Source organism: Dendrobates tinctorius, unplaced genomic scaffold (assembly GCF_039654945.1).
Source record: "Dendrobates tinctorius isolate UK_male_01 unplaced genomic scaffold, ASM3965494v1 ptg000301l, whole genome shotgun sequence".
In the NCBI taxonomy this organism is placed as follows: Eukaryota; Metazoa; Chordata; class Amphibia; order Anura; family Dendrobatidae; genus Dendrobates; species Dendrobates tinctorius.
The window spans coordinates 1,733,428-1,750,000 of record NW_027361968.1 but is presented as its reverse complement, the minus strand read 5'-3'; the positions used below and the strand labels follow the sequence as shown (position 1 = coordinate 1,750,000).

The 16,573-nt window shown below is 49.7% G+C and overlaps 1 protein-coding gene across 2 annotated transcripts in view; it reads left to right on the top strand.

Annotated features, from left to right (window-relative positions):
• LOC141073449 (guanylate-binding protein 3-like) overlaps positions 1-16,573 on the top strand; it is a 57,798-nt gene that overhangs the window by 513 nt on the left and 40,712 nt on the right. The window lies entirely within an intron of this gene.

Genomic DNA, 16,573 nt, shown 5'->3' with positions numbered 1-16,573 from the left:
CCGCTCCTCCTGTATATATACACTGCACAGTATCGCTCCTCCTGTATATATACACTGCACAGTACCACTCCTCCTGTATATATACACTGCACAGTATCGCTCCTCCTGTATATATACACTGCACAGTACCACTCCTCCTGTATATATACACTGCACAGTACCGCTCCTCCTGTATATATACACACTGCACAGTACCACTCCTCCTGTATATATACACTGCACAGTACAGCTCCTCCTGTATATATACCCTGCACAGTACCACTCCTCCTGTATGTATACACTGCACAGTACCACTCCTCCTGTATATATACACTGCACAGTACCACTCCTCCTGTATATATACACACTGCACAGTACCACTCCTCCTGTATATATACACTGCACAGTACCACTCCTCCTGTATATATACACTGCACAGTACCACTCCTCCTGTATATATACACTGCACAGTACCACTCCTCCTGTATATATGCACTGCACAGTACCACTCCTCCTGTATATATACACTGCACAGTACCACTCCTCCTGTATATATACACTGCACAGTACCGCTCCGCCTGTATATATACACTGCACAGTACCGCTCCTCCTGTATATATACACTGCACAGTACCACTCCTCCTGTATATATCCACTGCACAGTACCGCTCCTCCTGTATATATACACTGCACAGTACCGCTCCTCCTGTATATATACACTGCACAGTACCACTCCTCCTGTATATATACACTGCACAGTACCGCTCCTCCTGTATATATACACTGCACAGTACCGCTCCTCCTGTATATATACACTGCACAGTACCACTCCTCCTGTATATATACACTGCACAGTACCACTCCTCCTGTATATATATACTGCACAGTACCACTCCTCCTGTATATATCCACTGCACAGTACCACTCCTCCTGTATATATATACTGCACAGTACCACTCCTCCTGTATATATACACTGCACAGTACCACTCCTCCTGTATATATACACTGCACAGTACCACTCCTCCTGTATATATCCACTGCACAGTACCGCTCCTCCTGTATATATACACTGCACAGTACCGCTCCTCCTGTATATATGCACTGCACAGTACCACTCCTCCTGTATATATCCACTGCACAGTACCACTCCTCCTGTATATATCCACTGCACAGTACCACTCCTCCTGTATATATCCACTGCACAGTACCACTCCTTCTGTATATATATACACTGCACAGTACCACTCCTCCTGTATATATACACTGCACAGTACCACTCCTCCTGTATATATACACTGCACAGTACCACTCCTCCTGTATATATACACTGCACAGTACCACTCCTCCTGTATATATACACTGCACAGTACCACTCCTCCTGTATATATACACTGCACAGTACCACTCCTCCTGTATATATACACTGCACAGTACCACTCCTCCTGTATATATACACTGCACAGTACCACTCCTCCTGTATATATACACTGCACAGTACCGCTCCTCCTGTATATATACACTGCACAGTACCACTCCTCCTGTATATATACACTGCACAGTACCACTCCTCCTGTATATATCCACTGCACAGTACCACTCCTCCTGTATATATACACTGCACAGTACCACTCCTCCTGTATATATACACTGCACAGTACCACTCCTCCTGTATATATACACTGCACAGTACCACTCCTCCTGTATATATACACTGCACAGTACCACTCCTCCTGTATATATCCACTGCACAGTACCACTCCTCCTGTATATATACACTGCACAGTACCACTCCTCCTGTATATATACACTGCACAGTACCACTCCTCCTGTATATATACACTGCACAGTACCACTCCTCCTGTATATATCCACTGCACAGTACCACTCCTCCTGTATATATACACTGCACAGTACCACTCCTCCTGTATATATACACTGCACAGTACCGCTCCTCCTGTATATATACACTGCACAGTACCACTCCTCCTGTATATATCCACTGCACAGTACCGCTCCTCCTGTATATATACACACTGCACAGTACCACTCCTCCTGTATATATATACACTGCACAGTACCACTCCTCCTGTATATATATATATACACTGCACAGTACCGCTCCTCCTGTGTATATATACACTGCACAGTACCGCTCCTCCTGTATATATCCACTGCACAGTACCACTCCTCCTGTATATATACACTGCACAGTACCGCTCCTCCTGTATATATACACTGCACAGTACCGCTCCTCCTGTATATATACACTGCACAGTACCACTCCTCCTGTATATATACACTGCACAGTACCACTCCTCCTGTATATATATACACTGCACAGTACCGCTCCTCCTGTATATATACCCTGCACAGTACCACTCCTCCTGTATATATCCACTGCACAGTACCGCTCCTCCTGTGTATATACACTGCACAGTACCACTCCTCCCTTATATATATATATACACTGCACAGTACCACTCCTCCTGTATATATATACACTGCACAGTACCGCTCCTCCTGTATATATACCCTGCACAGTACCACTCCTCCTGTATATATACACTGCACAGTACCGCTCCTCCTGTGTATATACACTGCACAGTACCACTCCTCCCTTATATATATATACACTGCACAGTACCACTCCTCCTGTATATATATACACTGCACAGTACCACTCCTCCTGTATATATACACTGCACAGTACCGCTCCTCCTGTGTATATACACTGCACAGTACCACTCCTCCCTTATATATATATACACTGCACAGTACCGCTCCTCCTGTGTATATACACTGCACAGTACCACTCCTCCCTTATATATATATATACACTGCACAGTACCACTCCTCCTGTATATATATACACTGCACAGTACCGCTCCTCCTGTATATATACCCTGCACAGTACCACTCCTCCTGTATATATACACTGCACAGTACCGCTCCTCCTGTGTATATACACTGCACAGTACCACTCCTCCCTTATATATATATACACTGCACAGTACCACTCCTCCTGTATATATATACACTGCACAGTACCACTCCTCCTGTATATATATATATACACTGCACAGTACCGCTCCTCCTGTATATATACACTGCACAGTACCGCTCCTCCTGTATATATACACTGCACAGTACCACTCCTCCTGTATATATACACTGCACAGTACCGCTCCTCCTGTATATATACACTGCACAGTACCACTCCTCCTGTATATATACACTGCACAGTACCACTCCTCCTGTATATATACACTGCACAGTACCGCTCCTCCTGTATATATACTGCACAGTACCACTCCTCCTGTATATATCCACTGCACAGTACCACTCCTCCTGTATACCTCCTGTATATATACACTGCACAGTACCACTCCTCCTGTATATATACACTGCACAGTACCACTCCTCCTGTATATATACACTGCACAGTACCACTCCTCCTGTATATATACACTGCACAGTACCGCTCCTCCTGTATATATACACTGCACAGTACCACTCCTCCTGTATATATACACTGCACAGTACCACTCCTCCTGTATATATACACTGCACAGCACCACTCCTCCTGTATATATACCCTGCACAGTACCACTCCTCCTGTATATATACACTGCACAGTACCACTCCTCCTGTATATATATATACACTGCACAGTACCACTCCTCCTGTATATATACACTGCACAGTACCACTCCTCCTGTATATGTACACTGCACAGTACCACTCCTCCTGTATATATACACTGCACAGTACCACTCCTCCTGTATATATATACACTGCACAGTACCACTCCTCCTGTATATATACACTGCACAGTACAGCTCCTCCTGTATATATACACTGCACAGTAGCGCTCCTCCTGTATATATCCACTGCACAGTACCACTCCTCCTGTATATATCCACTGCACAGTACCACTCCTCCTGTATATATCCACTGCACAGTACCGCTCCTCCTGTATATATACACTGCACAGTACCACTCCTCCTGTCCTGTATATATACACTGCACAGTACCACTCCTCCTGTATATATACACTGCACAGTACCACTCCTCCTGTATATATACACTGCACAGCACCACTCCTCCTGTATATATACACTGCACAGTACCACTCCTCCTGTATATATACACTGCACAGTACCCCTCCTCCTGTATATATACACTGCACAGTACCACTCCTCCTGTATATATACACTGCACAGTACCGCTCCTCCTGTATATATACACTGCACAGTACCCCTCCTCCTGTATATATACACTGCACAGTACCACTCCTCCTGTATATATACACTGCACAGTACCGCTCCTCCTCTATATATACACTGCACAGTGCCACTCCTCCTGTATATATACACTGCACAGTGCCACTCCTCCTGTATATATACACTGCACAGTACTACTCCTCCTGTATATATACACTGCACAGTACCACTCCTCCTGTATATATACACTGCACAGTACTACTCCTCCTGTATATATACACTGCACAGCACCGCTCCTCCTGTATATATACACTGCACAGCACCGCTCCTCCTGTATATATACACTGCACAGCACCGCTCCTCCTGTATATATACACTGCACAGTACCGCTCCTCCTGTATATATACACTGCACAGTACCACTCCTCCTGTATATATGCACTGCACAGCACCGCTCCTCCTGTATATATACACTGAACAGTACAGCTCCTCCTGTATATATACACTGCACAGTACTACTCCTCCTGTATATATACACTGCACAGCACCGCTCCTCCTGTATATATACACTGCACAGCACCGCTCCTCCTGTATATATACACTGCACAGCACCGCTCCTCCTGTATATATACACTGCACAGTACCGCTCCTCCTGTATATATACACTGCACAGTACCACTCCTCCTGTATATATACACTGCACAGCACCGCTCCTCCTGTATATATACACTGCACAGTACAGCTCCTCCTGTATATATACACTGCACAGTACCACTCCTTCTGTATATATACACTGCACAGTACCGCTCCTCCTGTATATATACACTGCACAGCACCGCTCCTCCTGTATATATACACTGCACAGTACCACTCCTCCTGTATATATACACTGCACAGTACCACTCCTCCTGTATATATACACTGCACAGTACCACTCCTCCTGTATATATACACTGCACAGTACTACTCCTCCTGTATATATACACTGCACAGCACCGCTCCTCCTGTATATATATATATTGTAGGGATTTGACTCGCTTAGATGCAGCGGGAGACAAACATGAGGCACGTTCCTTTAAAATTTCACCAGGTTTATTACTCCATAAACCATAGACAGCATAACACTGAAATGTAACCTTCACTTCAGGCAAAGGAACAGAAATGTCCGTGGCTTCAGACTCGGACTGAGGGTCTCAGCAGATGCTGGGAGCTGTAGTCCTCCCCATATACACTCTCTGTAGTGTCCCACCTGGACACATGGAAGTCTGTCCACACTCAGACAGACTCCCTCCACTCTCTCACATGTGCCAAACACCTCAATTACATAGCCCTGTAACCACACCCAAAGGGGATCACATGGCTATGACATCACCAAAGGTTGTATAGACACACAGGCTTCCCTGACACAGTGTAACAGAAAGATCAGCAGTACCTCTGCTGATCAATACACCCTGGAGCCTGCATCCCAAGGCCACCCACCTTGAGACCCACAATGGTCATTTAGGACCCTGCTCCTGTTACCACACTGAATGTGCCTGTACACCCGTCCTGGGACACCCACACAGCGCCCCCTAGCCGACACAGTGGTAACTACACCACATACCTCCCCCCTCTGTTCAAACTTGTGGGGTTGAACACATGACATCACCCAGGTATCTTGAGACCTGGCACCCATGTCACCTTGCCCTACAAGTCGAGAGGACCATCTTCGTCTGTTTTGGTAGTCAAACTGCCTCATATTCACGTTAGGCCTCCCCCGCCCCCAGCGGTCAGTATCTCGGCCTTGGGCTTTGGCCTTCCCGTCAACGTCCGTCAGTGTGATCAGACACTCTTTAGTCTCCACCTGTTTGCAGTGCGCTCCGTCACCCGACCTTTCTCTCACCGGCCGGCTCTCCCAGTTCACACTGTCATGAGTCCCACGTCCAGCTGGGCCAACTGGCTGGTCTGAGTCTGACCCTCTGTCACTATGTCCACCACTGGGTCTCGTGCCTATGTTACTACGATTAGAACGGCCACTTGCGGACTCTCGACGTTCTTGCCTTCGACTACCTGTCCTTTCATTCCTTGGAGGATCCCTTCGGGTCCTTACACCTTGGGTTGGAGGTGGACGCCACCTGACGTTCTCTATCTGCTCATTCATCTGCAGTCGATCCTGTCTTAGCTGCTCAATCTCCTTCAGGTACGCTACCCGATATTCCAGGAGCATGCGAAGCTTCCCAATGCTTTCCACCGAACCAACCACAATGACAGGAACCATGTCATCTTCAATAACGACTTGGATTTCACCAGCAGGTGGGATCTTCACTCTCTTCACACAGGATCGATTCACCATCTCCTGCATCACCTTTCCAAGTCTGCCAACGACTTTCCCCACCAGATTTCTGGGTACCGGAATTATGTCTTCCACAAAGCCCAGCCGACTTTGAGCTTCCCTTGCAAGCTCCAGACGTCGAGCGGCTTTCCTATTACGCTCCACGAGCATCTGTTTCGTGCGGAGACATTGTAGGTGCATCTCCTTCAGGACAGCCACCCTTCTCTCTGTGTCTTCCGTTTCTGCCAGTATCACCAACTGGTCTGTTTCTGGTGCCCAGCTCACACTATAGGCCTTTACTGCCTTTTTAAAGGTCTCATGCACACCTTCGCTGGCACACGCTTCTCGCACGTCTTCGGGTACCTCCATCACGCACTTGAAGGTCATGGACTTGCTCTCATCCTGGACAGATGGCTCTGGGTTCCCCACGGACACTTCCCTCAAGGTATCTGCCAAGACCGGGTGACTGTCTTGTGCAGCTCTTGGCTCACCATCTTCCTGAGATTTACAGTCTTCAGGACCCTCTTCCAAGATGGGCTTTGGCAGTTCTGCCTTGCTATCAGTCGGGCACGGCCGCTGTACGTCTTCGCCCATCCACTTCTTCTGCAGAAGACCTTTTACTACTCCACTGAGTTCTTGCAGAACTTTATCTCGCTCCTCTGCCAGGTAGCGATGCTGATCCTCTCTCCTGAGAATCTCCTGTTGATGCTTCTCTTGGGCCTCTCTGAGCACCTCCATATCTTCCAACAGGGTCTTGTTCATGGTTTTACACGCTGACAGGTGACCTCTGAGCTCAGAGACTTCCTTCTCCAGCTCATCCACTCTGTGCTCAGCTGCTTGCCTTAGGACTCTTTCCCGTTCGACATGTTCTGTTACAGTCTCCTTTATCAGCTGTATCTCACGATCCTGCTCTCTTTTGTCCATCACGTGTCGCACCACTACCTCTTTAATTATATCGTTAAAGGGTACCACTGGGTCAGTCACCCCAGTCGAGTGAACCCTCCAGTTACCGTCCAGCACCAATGTGTCTAGTCCAGTAGTCTCATCTCCCAGCCCACCATCTGTCTTATCACGAGACGTCAGGTCCGTCAGTTGGGCAGATGTACTTCTTCCTCTGGTCAGTTCTACCTCTGACCTGTCCATGTCAGGAGCCGTCACTGTCTCAGTGTCTGCTTGCCCCATAGTCGAAGCATCTCCACCGTCCGACCAAACGTCATCAAACAAAAGAAAGTCCCGGCCCCTCTCCCAGGCATAGACTAAGTCCCGTGGTATCCCTCTACCTTGGCACTCACCACCTTTGGTCCCCTCAAAAACTACTGTGTCTACTGCGTAGTTCACCGTGACCCCGTGTTTACAGTGAACCCTGACGTTTTTCTCGGTCAGAGAGAAAACGAGAGGAGTTCCTGTCAGAGTCACCTGACTCTGAGTCCAGCCGACCAAAGGCTCCTTCCCGGTGCAGCATCACTGTACACATCTGTGGCCCGTCATTACTACCTGGAAAGGATATTCCACATTCTGAAAAAGACCTGCACATACACTGCGGTACTCCAGACGTACCTACTGAGTCACCTAGTGCTGTCACTTCTTCAAACTTGGCCCCTTTCTGGACCACCACCCCGCTTTGGGTTGCCACTCCAATTTGGGTCACCGCCCCCTTTTGGGACTCCACCCCTTTTTGGGTTACCACTCCAATTTGGGTCACCGCCCCCTTTTTGGACTCCACCCCTTTTTGGGTTACCACTCCCTTTTGGGTCACCGCCCCCTTTTGGGTTACCACTCCCTTTTGGGATTTCCCCATGTCCGTCCTGCAGAACCTCTTAGGCGACAGTTCACACCACACAGTTTGTCTCTCACGATACCAGACAAGTCCTTGCTGGCACCACCACAGCTCCTGCTGTCACTGATCACCGGCACCTCCGGCTGCTGTTCACACACATACACAGCGGCTGGTGTCACTGCAGCTCCTGCTGCGCCATCTTCGTGGACCCGCCGATCCACCGGAAGCCGCTTGTCACCTTCGTAACCCCGCTGGGTTACTGGAAGCCGCTTGTCACCCTCAAAGATAAAAAAGCCACAAAAGTGCGCCCATAGGGTCTTACCAGTGCAGGTATAATCGGTTATGAAGCAATGATACAGGGTACTCACCCTTAATAGTTGTGTAAAGCCACAACTACTGTATCCGCTTAGTCATATGCAATAAAGCTGCAGCAGGATGGTGTAGACAGACGGCGTCTGCTACCAATGCTCAAAGAGGAAAAACACCAGGTCCCTGTGCTGCGAGACCTTCGTGACCACTCTGAGCCACAGCAATCTGCCTTGCAAAAAAAACCTTCGTGACTGCTCTGAGCCACAGCAATCTGCCTTCAGGTTTTGCAGAGGAAAAGAAAAAAAAACAAAAAAAAAAAAACACATGCACAATCTCTCACATGTCCTGTCCATGCACTATTCAGGACGTACCGTCTCCGCCTGAGACCGTCCACCACACAGGGCGCACCGGGTGCTATTCAGGGAGCAGCCCTCCTCCCAGGGTCTCCCAACACACCGGCCTCACCAGGTCCAAGGTCATAGCACGTGTTCCAGGGATCCGATTCCTCTCCCAGAACCTCCCAACACTGACCCTCCAGGAACACAGTCTCTCACTGACCCTGGTCAGTGCAACACAGACTCCTGTCTGTTACCTGTGTCGGCCACACAGTTTCCTGGACGCCTCTTCTCCTCCAGAGGTATCCCACAAATATTAACACAGTCACTTTCTCTGACCTCGGTCAGTATTACTCACGGTTGTCAGACCGTCTGCTCTCCTGGCTCAGAATCGCCAGCGCTGCCACACGCGCTTCTAGGAGTCGCTGCCCGCATTCTCCACCAATTGTAGGGATGTGACTCGCTTAGGTGCAGCGGGAGACAAACATGAGGCAGGTTCCTTTAAAATTTCACCAGGTTTATTACTCCATAAACCATAGACAGCATAACACTGAAATGTAACCTTCACTTCAGGCAAAGGAACAGAAATGTCCGTGGCTTCAGACTCGGACTGAGGGTCTCAGCAGATGCTGGGAGATGTAGTCCTCCCCATATACACTCTCTGTAGTGTCCCACCTGGACACATGGAAGTCTGTCCACACTCAGACAGACTCCCTCCACTCTCTCACATGTGCCAAACACCTCAATTACATAGCCCTGTAACCACACCCAAAGGGGATCACATGGCTATGACATCACCAAAGGTTGTATAGACACACACAGGCTTCCCTGACACAGTGTAACAGAAAGATCAGCAGTACCTCTGCTGATCAATACACCCTGGAGCCTGCATCCCAAGGCCACCCACCTTGAGACCCACAATGGTCATTTAGGACCCTGCTCCTGTTACCACACTGAATGTGCCTGTACACCCGTCCTGGGACACCCACACAGCGCCCCCTAGCCGACACAGTGGTAACTACACCACAATATATATATATACACTGCACAGCACCACTCCTCCTGTATATATACACTGCACAGTACCACTCCTCCTGTATATATATATATATATATACACTGCACAGCACCACTCCTCCTGTATATATATATATATACACTGCACAGCACCACTCTTCCTGTATATATACACTGCACAGTACCGCTCCTCCTGTATATATACACTGCACAGTACCACTCCTCCTGTATATATACACTGCACAGTACCGCTCCTCCTGTATATATACACTGCACAGTACCGCTCCTCCTGTATATATACACTGCACAGTACCGCTCCTCCTGTATATATACACTGCACAGCACCGCTCCTCCTGTGTGTATATATACACTGCACAGCACCACTCTTCCTGTATATATACACTGCACAGTACCACTCCTCCTGTATATATATACACTGCACAGTACCGCTCCTCCTGTATATATACACTGCACAGTACCACTCCTCCTGTATATACACACTGCACAGCACTACTCTTCCTGTATATATACACTGCACAGTACCACTCCTCCTGTATATATACACTGCACAGTACCACTCCTCCTGTATATATACACTGCACAGTACCGCTCCTCCTGTATATATACACTGCACAGTACCCCTCCTCCTGTATATATACACTGCACAGTACCACTCCTCCTGTATATATACACTGCACAGTACCACTCCTCCTGTGTGTATATATACACTGCACAGCACCACTCTTCCTGTATATATACACTGCACAGTACCGCTCCTCCTGTATATATACACTGCAGAGCACCACTCCTCCTGTATATATATATATATATATACACTGCACAGCACCACTCTTCCTGTATATATACACTGCACAGTACCGCTCCTCCTGTATATATACACTGCAGAGCACCACTCCTCCTGTATATATATATATATATACACTGCACAGCACCACTCTTCCTGTATATATACACTGCACAGTACCGCTCCTCCTGTATATATACACTGCAGAGCACCGCTCCTCCTGTATATATACACTGCACAGTACCACTCCTCCTGTGTATATACACTGCACAGTACCACTCCTCCTGTATATACACACTGCACAGTACCACTCCTCCTGTGTATATACACTGCACAGTACCACTCCTCCTGTATATACACACTGCACAGTACCACTCCTCCTGTGTATATACACTGCACAGTACCACTCCTCCTGTGTATATACCCTGCACTGTACCGCTCCTCCTGTATATATACACTGCACAGCACCACTCCTCCTGTATATATACACTGCATGTGACGAACAGCCCACTGCCGTTCGTCTACTTACGGGCGACACTAACGGGGGTCCCGCTGCCACCAATACGTGACCGACAGCGGACCCTGTGTCACCACTATGTCACAATCCCACCACTGACACCGGTGTATCAGCGGACGGAGGGGCGTGACACAATGCCGGCACACGGCTATCACAGGCACCGTTGGGGCTTATCTTAGTTATCCCACCACTGGCACCATGTGACAAAAATATCCAGCAAGCTAATCTCGCTCTACAATTTGCCGCAGGGGGAGTTTAATTTGGATGCCCCACCACTGCTATCAATCTTCCAAGTACTGCGGGGATTTATGTATATCCCACTTTCTCAGTTCCACTTTGGAACTCGCAGCTCTCCGGCGCCCCCCTTACCCTCAGGTCAGTCAGGGAACTGCACCTAGGATAATTAGTCGCCGGACGGGCTGCCTGTTGTGAACCGGCAATTAGGCTTCTGCAGTAAGGGAATTATCAATGCTGTGGCTGAAGCCCCTTACTCAGCAATATAAGACCCTTCTAGACTGCCAGCAAGCCGCAATAGCCGTGCACAACGCGCTGCCACCAGTCACGGTTACTTAATTCACAGTGTTAAATTAAGAGGGTCCGTGGCAAACCCCTCGAATTAGTAGCAATTATCTAACAAAGGCGTATAGTTCGAGTCTTAGAGCATAGAGACAGATCTAAATAATTATTTCATTTATTTTCAGAAAGAGGACAGTGATTACAGATAAAAGTTGCTATAAAATTGAGACATAAAATATGTACAGTACAGGTATAAAATAAAAGTGGAGAAAACAAAGAGATTACACTCACAGTTCCATATTGTTCCTTAGGCAGACCATGTGGCTTTAAGGTGGGTGGAGGCGGAGCTGCACTTCTCCGCTCATCTGAGTTCTTGTCAGCACGGACTCTGCAGCTGTTCTGAGCTGGTTTGCCCAGGAAATGCCTTATAGACTTTCCTATGTGACATCACAGAGAGGTGCATTCTGGGTTGATCCCACCTCTCTTATCCAAGTTATGTTTTGGCTACAAAACTTAGATTACCTATAACTTTATGGGAGAAGCTGTTATGGACTCATCAGTGGTATCATGTTTCCCAGCGTAATGAGCCCATCAAGAAAACATCAAACATCTATGCGATATGACCGTCCATTTGGGCGCAAATCCTATCTCATGTTCTGGACAGGGTAGAACTTCGAAACATACGCGGTCTCGAAGCTGGGACCGCTCAGGTTACAAAAATATGATTTTCATATCTCTAGGGTATTTGGTTCTTATGGTATAGTCTCTCATAGTTTTATTCGTTTCAAACAAAGAAGTTTTTCCCGCACTTTTTTTTCTTCTCTTTCAGCCGAGGCACATGAGAAGCCAAATGGGGTGACAGGAAATTGGTTTATGGCACTCGGGGGAAGGGAAGCTGCTGTAGTGTGCAATGTAACTGAGACACTGGCAGGCAGCTTCTCAAAGAAAATGGAGGGTTTGTTAGCACATTGCAACAGAAAACATATCTTGCAGACATTGTACATCACACCTCCCCCCTTAAGAGGGCGCTAAGGAGGCATTACCTCTCGGTAATCGGCCATGCGCACCTCAGCGGGTTCGCCCCGGCGGGACAACCCATCGGCATTGCCGTTTTCACTGCCCTTCCTGTGTTTTACAGTAAAATCGTACTGTTGAAGGGCAAGGCTCCAGCGGAGCAATCTTCCATTGGTTCCGGACACTGTGTGCAACCAGCTCAGAGGGTTGTGGTCAGTTACCACCGTGAAGGCGCGCCCGTACAGGTAGGGCTGCAAACGCTGCAGTGCCCACACCATGGCCAGACACTCCTTCTCGATGGTCGAGTATGCCACTTCCCTCGGCAAAAGTTTCCGGCTCAGGTACAACACGGGGTGCTCTTGGTCCCTCGAGTCGACCTGGCTAAGCACAGCACCGAGGCCAAACTCGCTGGCGTCGGTCTGTACCAGAAACGGGCGACTGCTGTCGACTGCTCTCAACACTGGAGAGTTGCACAGGGCTGCTTTCAAAGCTTGGAAAGCCGCCTCACAGTCATCTGTCCAGTTGACTGTTTGGGATAGCCTCTGCTTGGTGAGGTCAGTCAAGGGTTTGGCAAGGGCGCTATAGTCCTGTACGAACCGCCTATAGTACCCTGCAGTGCCCAAGAAGGACTTCACCTGTTTCTTGGTCCTGGGGGTGGGCCAGGACACGATTGCGTCCACTTTTTCTGGCTCCGGGCTCATGGAACCCCCGCCTACACGGTGCCCCAGGTAGTGGACCTCGCGCATGCCTATCTGGCACTTCCCCGGCTTGATGGTCAGGCCTGCCTGGTGAAGACGCTTGAGCACCTCCTGGAGGTGCTGAAGGTGTTCCTCCCAGGTGGAACTGAAGACGGCAATATCGTCTAAGTACGCCACTGCGTACTCCTCCAGTCCCCGAAGCAGGTGGTTGACCATCCGCTGGAAAGTGGCAGGGGCATTCTTCATGCCGAAGGGCATGACCGTGGACTCGTACAGTCCAAAGGGGGTGATAAAGGCGGATTTCTCCTGCGCCTCAGGGCTCAGGGGAATCTGCCAGTATCCCCGACTCAAATCCATGATGGATATGTAGTTGGCGTTTGTCAACCGCTCGAGCAGATCCTCGATGCGCGGCATTGGGTGGGCATCAGAGGTTGTGATGGCGTTGAGCCCCCTGTAGTCCACGCAGAACCGGGTGGTTCGATCCTTTTTAGGCACGAGGACTACAGGTGAAGCCCACGCTCTTTGTGACCGTCGAATCACCCCCAGCCTTAACATCTCATCGATCTCTTGGCGCATGACTTGTTGCACCGTCTCAGAGATCCGATAGGGTGTTCGCCGTAATGGGGCGTGATTCCCGGTGTCCACCTCATGAACCGCTAACTCCGTCCTCCCAGGACGGTTGGTGAACACGGGCCGGAAGAGTTCCAGGGTGGCCATCAACTGCAACCGCTGGGACACGGTGAGCGAACCACTTATCTCCACGTCCTCAATGGACCCATCGGCCTTGGCCTGGGCCAGCATGTCCAGGAGGGGATCTTCCTCCCCATCCTCTGGCAGATGGCAGACCGGTAGGACGCAAGCTTCACGTTTGTAGTGCGCCTTCAGCATGTTGACGTGAAAGGTCTTGCGCCTACCCCGAGCATGGTCAAGCGTGACCACGTAGGTGACCGGGTTGAGCTGTTGGTGGACGACGTACGGGCCTTCCCAGGCTGCCTGAAGCTTATCCGTTGGTACAGAGACCAGAACCCACACCTTTTGACCCACCTGGTAGGTCCGATCCCGGGCGTTCTGGTCGTAACAGCGCTTCTGGTCAGCCTGAGCCTGCGTCATGTTGTCATGCACCAACTGCGTCAAGGTCTGCATCTTGTCACGGAAGCGCATGACATAATCCACGATGGACACTTCTGTGGGGTTTGGCTCATCTTCCCAGGATTCTCTTATCAACCCAAGGGGTCCCCGGACTCGCCTGCCATACAGGAGCTCGAAGGGGGAGAACCCGGTCGAGGCCTGCGGAACTTCTCTGTAAGCGAACAGCAGGTGTGGGAGGTACCGCTCCCAGTCGCGCCCTTGGGTCTCAACCAGTATGCGGAGCATCTGTTTGAGGGTACCGTTGAAGCGTTCACACAAACCATTAGTCTGTGGGTGATACGGACTCGATACCAGGTGCGTCACCTGCATTTTCTCACAGAGAGCCTCCATTAGGCGAGACATGAATTGGGGCCCTTGATCGGTAAGCTTCTCCCTGGGAAATCCTACCCTTGAAAAGATGGTCACCAGTGCGTCAGCCACCTTATCTGCCCTGGTTGAAGACAGAGCTACTGCCTCTGGGTACCGGGTAGCGTAGTCTACCACGGTGAGAATGTATCGCTTTCCGGAGCTGCTGGGGACGGACAGCGGTCCTACAATGTCCACCGCGATTCTCTGGAAAGGCTCCTCTATCACCGGCAAAGGAATAAGGGGAGCCTTAAGAGCAGGCCCCCCCTTACCCACTTTTTGACAGGTGGCACAGGAGCGGCAGTAGTGTGTTACATCTGTCCCCATCTTGGGCCAATAGAAGTGTTGAGACAGCCGTGCCTTTGTTTTGCCGATCCCCAAGTGTCCAGCGAGTGGAATCTCATGGGCAATCCGCAACAACTCAGTTCTGAACTGATAGGGGACGACCAACTGTCTTTCCCTCAACCACTCCTTTTTAGGATCTCTGGGTACTGTCTCCCGGTACAACCTTCCTCGTTCCCAGAACACCCTCTCCTTATCAGGCTTGGAGGTGGGCGTCTTGGTGAGACCTCTCAATTTCTCCAGGCTGGCATCTGAGTACAGAGCAGCCTGGAACTCCATGCTGGAGGCTGCCAGAAGTGACATCAGGGTCCCCTCTTTACTGGGACCCTCTGGAACCGGCTCTGGGTTCACCTCTGGTTCAGTCTCTCCTGTAGCAGCAGAGGGTCCAGAAGACGTGCGTTGCCTGCGATCTGGGCACTCTGACTGCGTGTGACAGCTGCTATGTATGCTGCCTCCCTGGGGATTTCTACAGACCCACCAGCCGGTGCTGCCCTGGGCTCTACCTCCCCATCCACCCCCAACACTTCAGGAGCAGTGCTACTTATGGGCCAGTTACCTTCCTCGGTGGCACTGGTCAGCTGCATGGCATTACCTTCCTCATGGTCCCCATGCACCTCCCCATTTCCTTGAGCACCGTTGCTTGCTCCTGCCAGGGGTTCCTCAGCCGTCTCACTCCGCAGAGTGACGGGGCTGAGCACCTCGGTACCTGTGGACACATCTACCGTTTCAAAGAAAGGGTTAACGGGTTCAGTCGGCACAGATACATCAACATCATCATCATCCTTCCTAGGCAAAGAATGGTTATCAGTTTGCTTTGGTACATTCACATCAGCATCAGCATCATACCTGGTTGTTAGTTGCATCATTACTCATCAAGGCATTAGCAGGTAACACATTCAGTTTCCCCTCATCATCATCATCAACATCAGGGTTAACGTTACCCTTATTATCAGACTGGGGCGGGGTGTCAGGGACATAGTATGCAACCATCTGCCCCAAGTCAGTCCCCAATAAAACATCAGTGGGCAAATTTTCAGACACTCCCACCTCCCTCAACCCGCTCCCAGCACCCCAATCAAGAAAAACCCGGGCCACTGGCAAGGGACAATGGGTGCCTCCAATCCCGGTGACAGTCAGGGTTTTCCCCTCAACAAACTCTTCAGGGGCCGCCAGTCCAGGACGGATGAGGGTTCGTTCAGCCCCGGTGTCCTTGAGGCCTGTAGCAAGACGGGCCC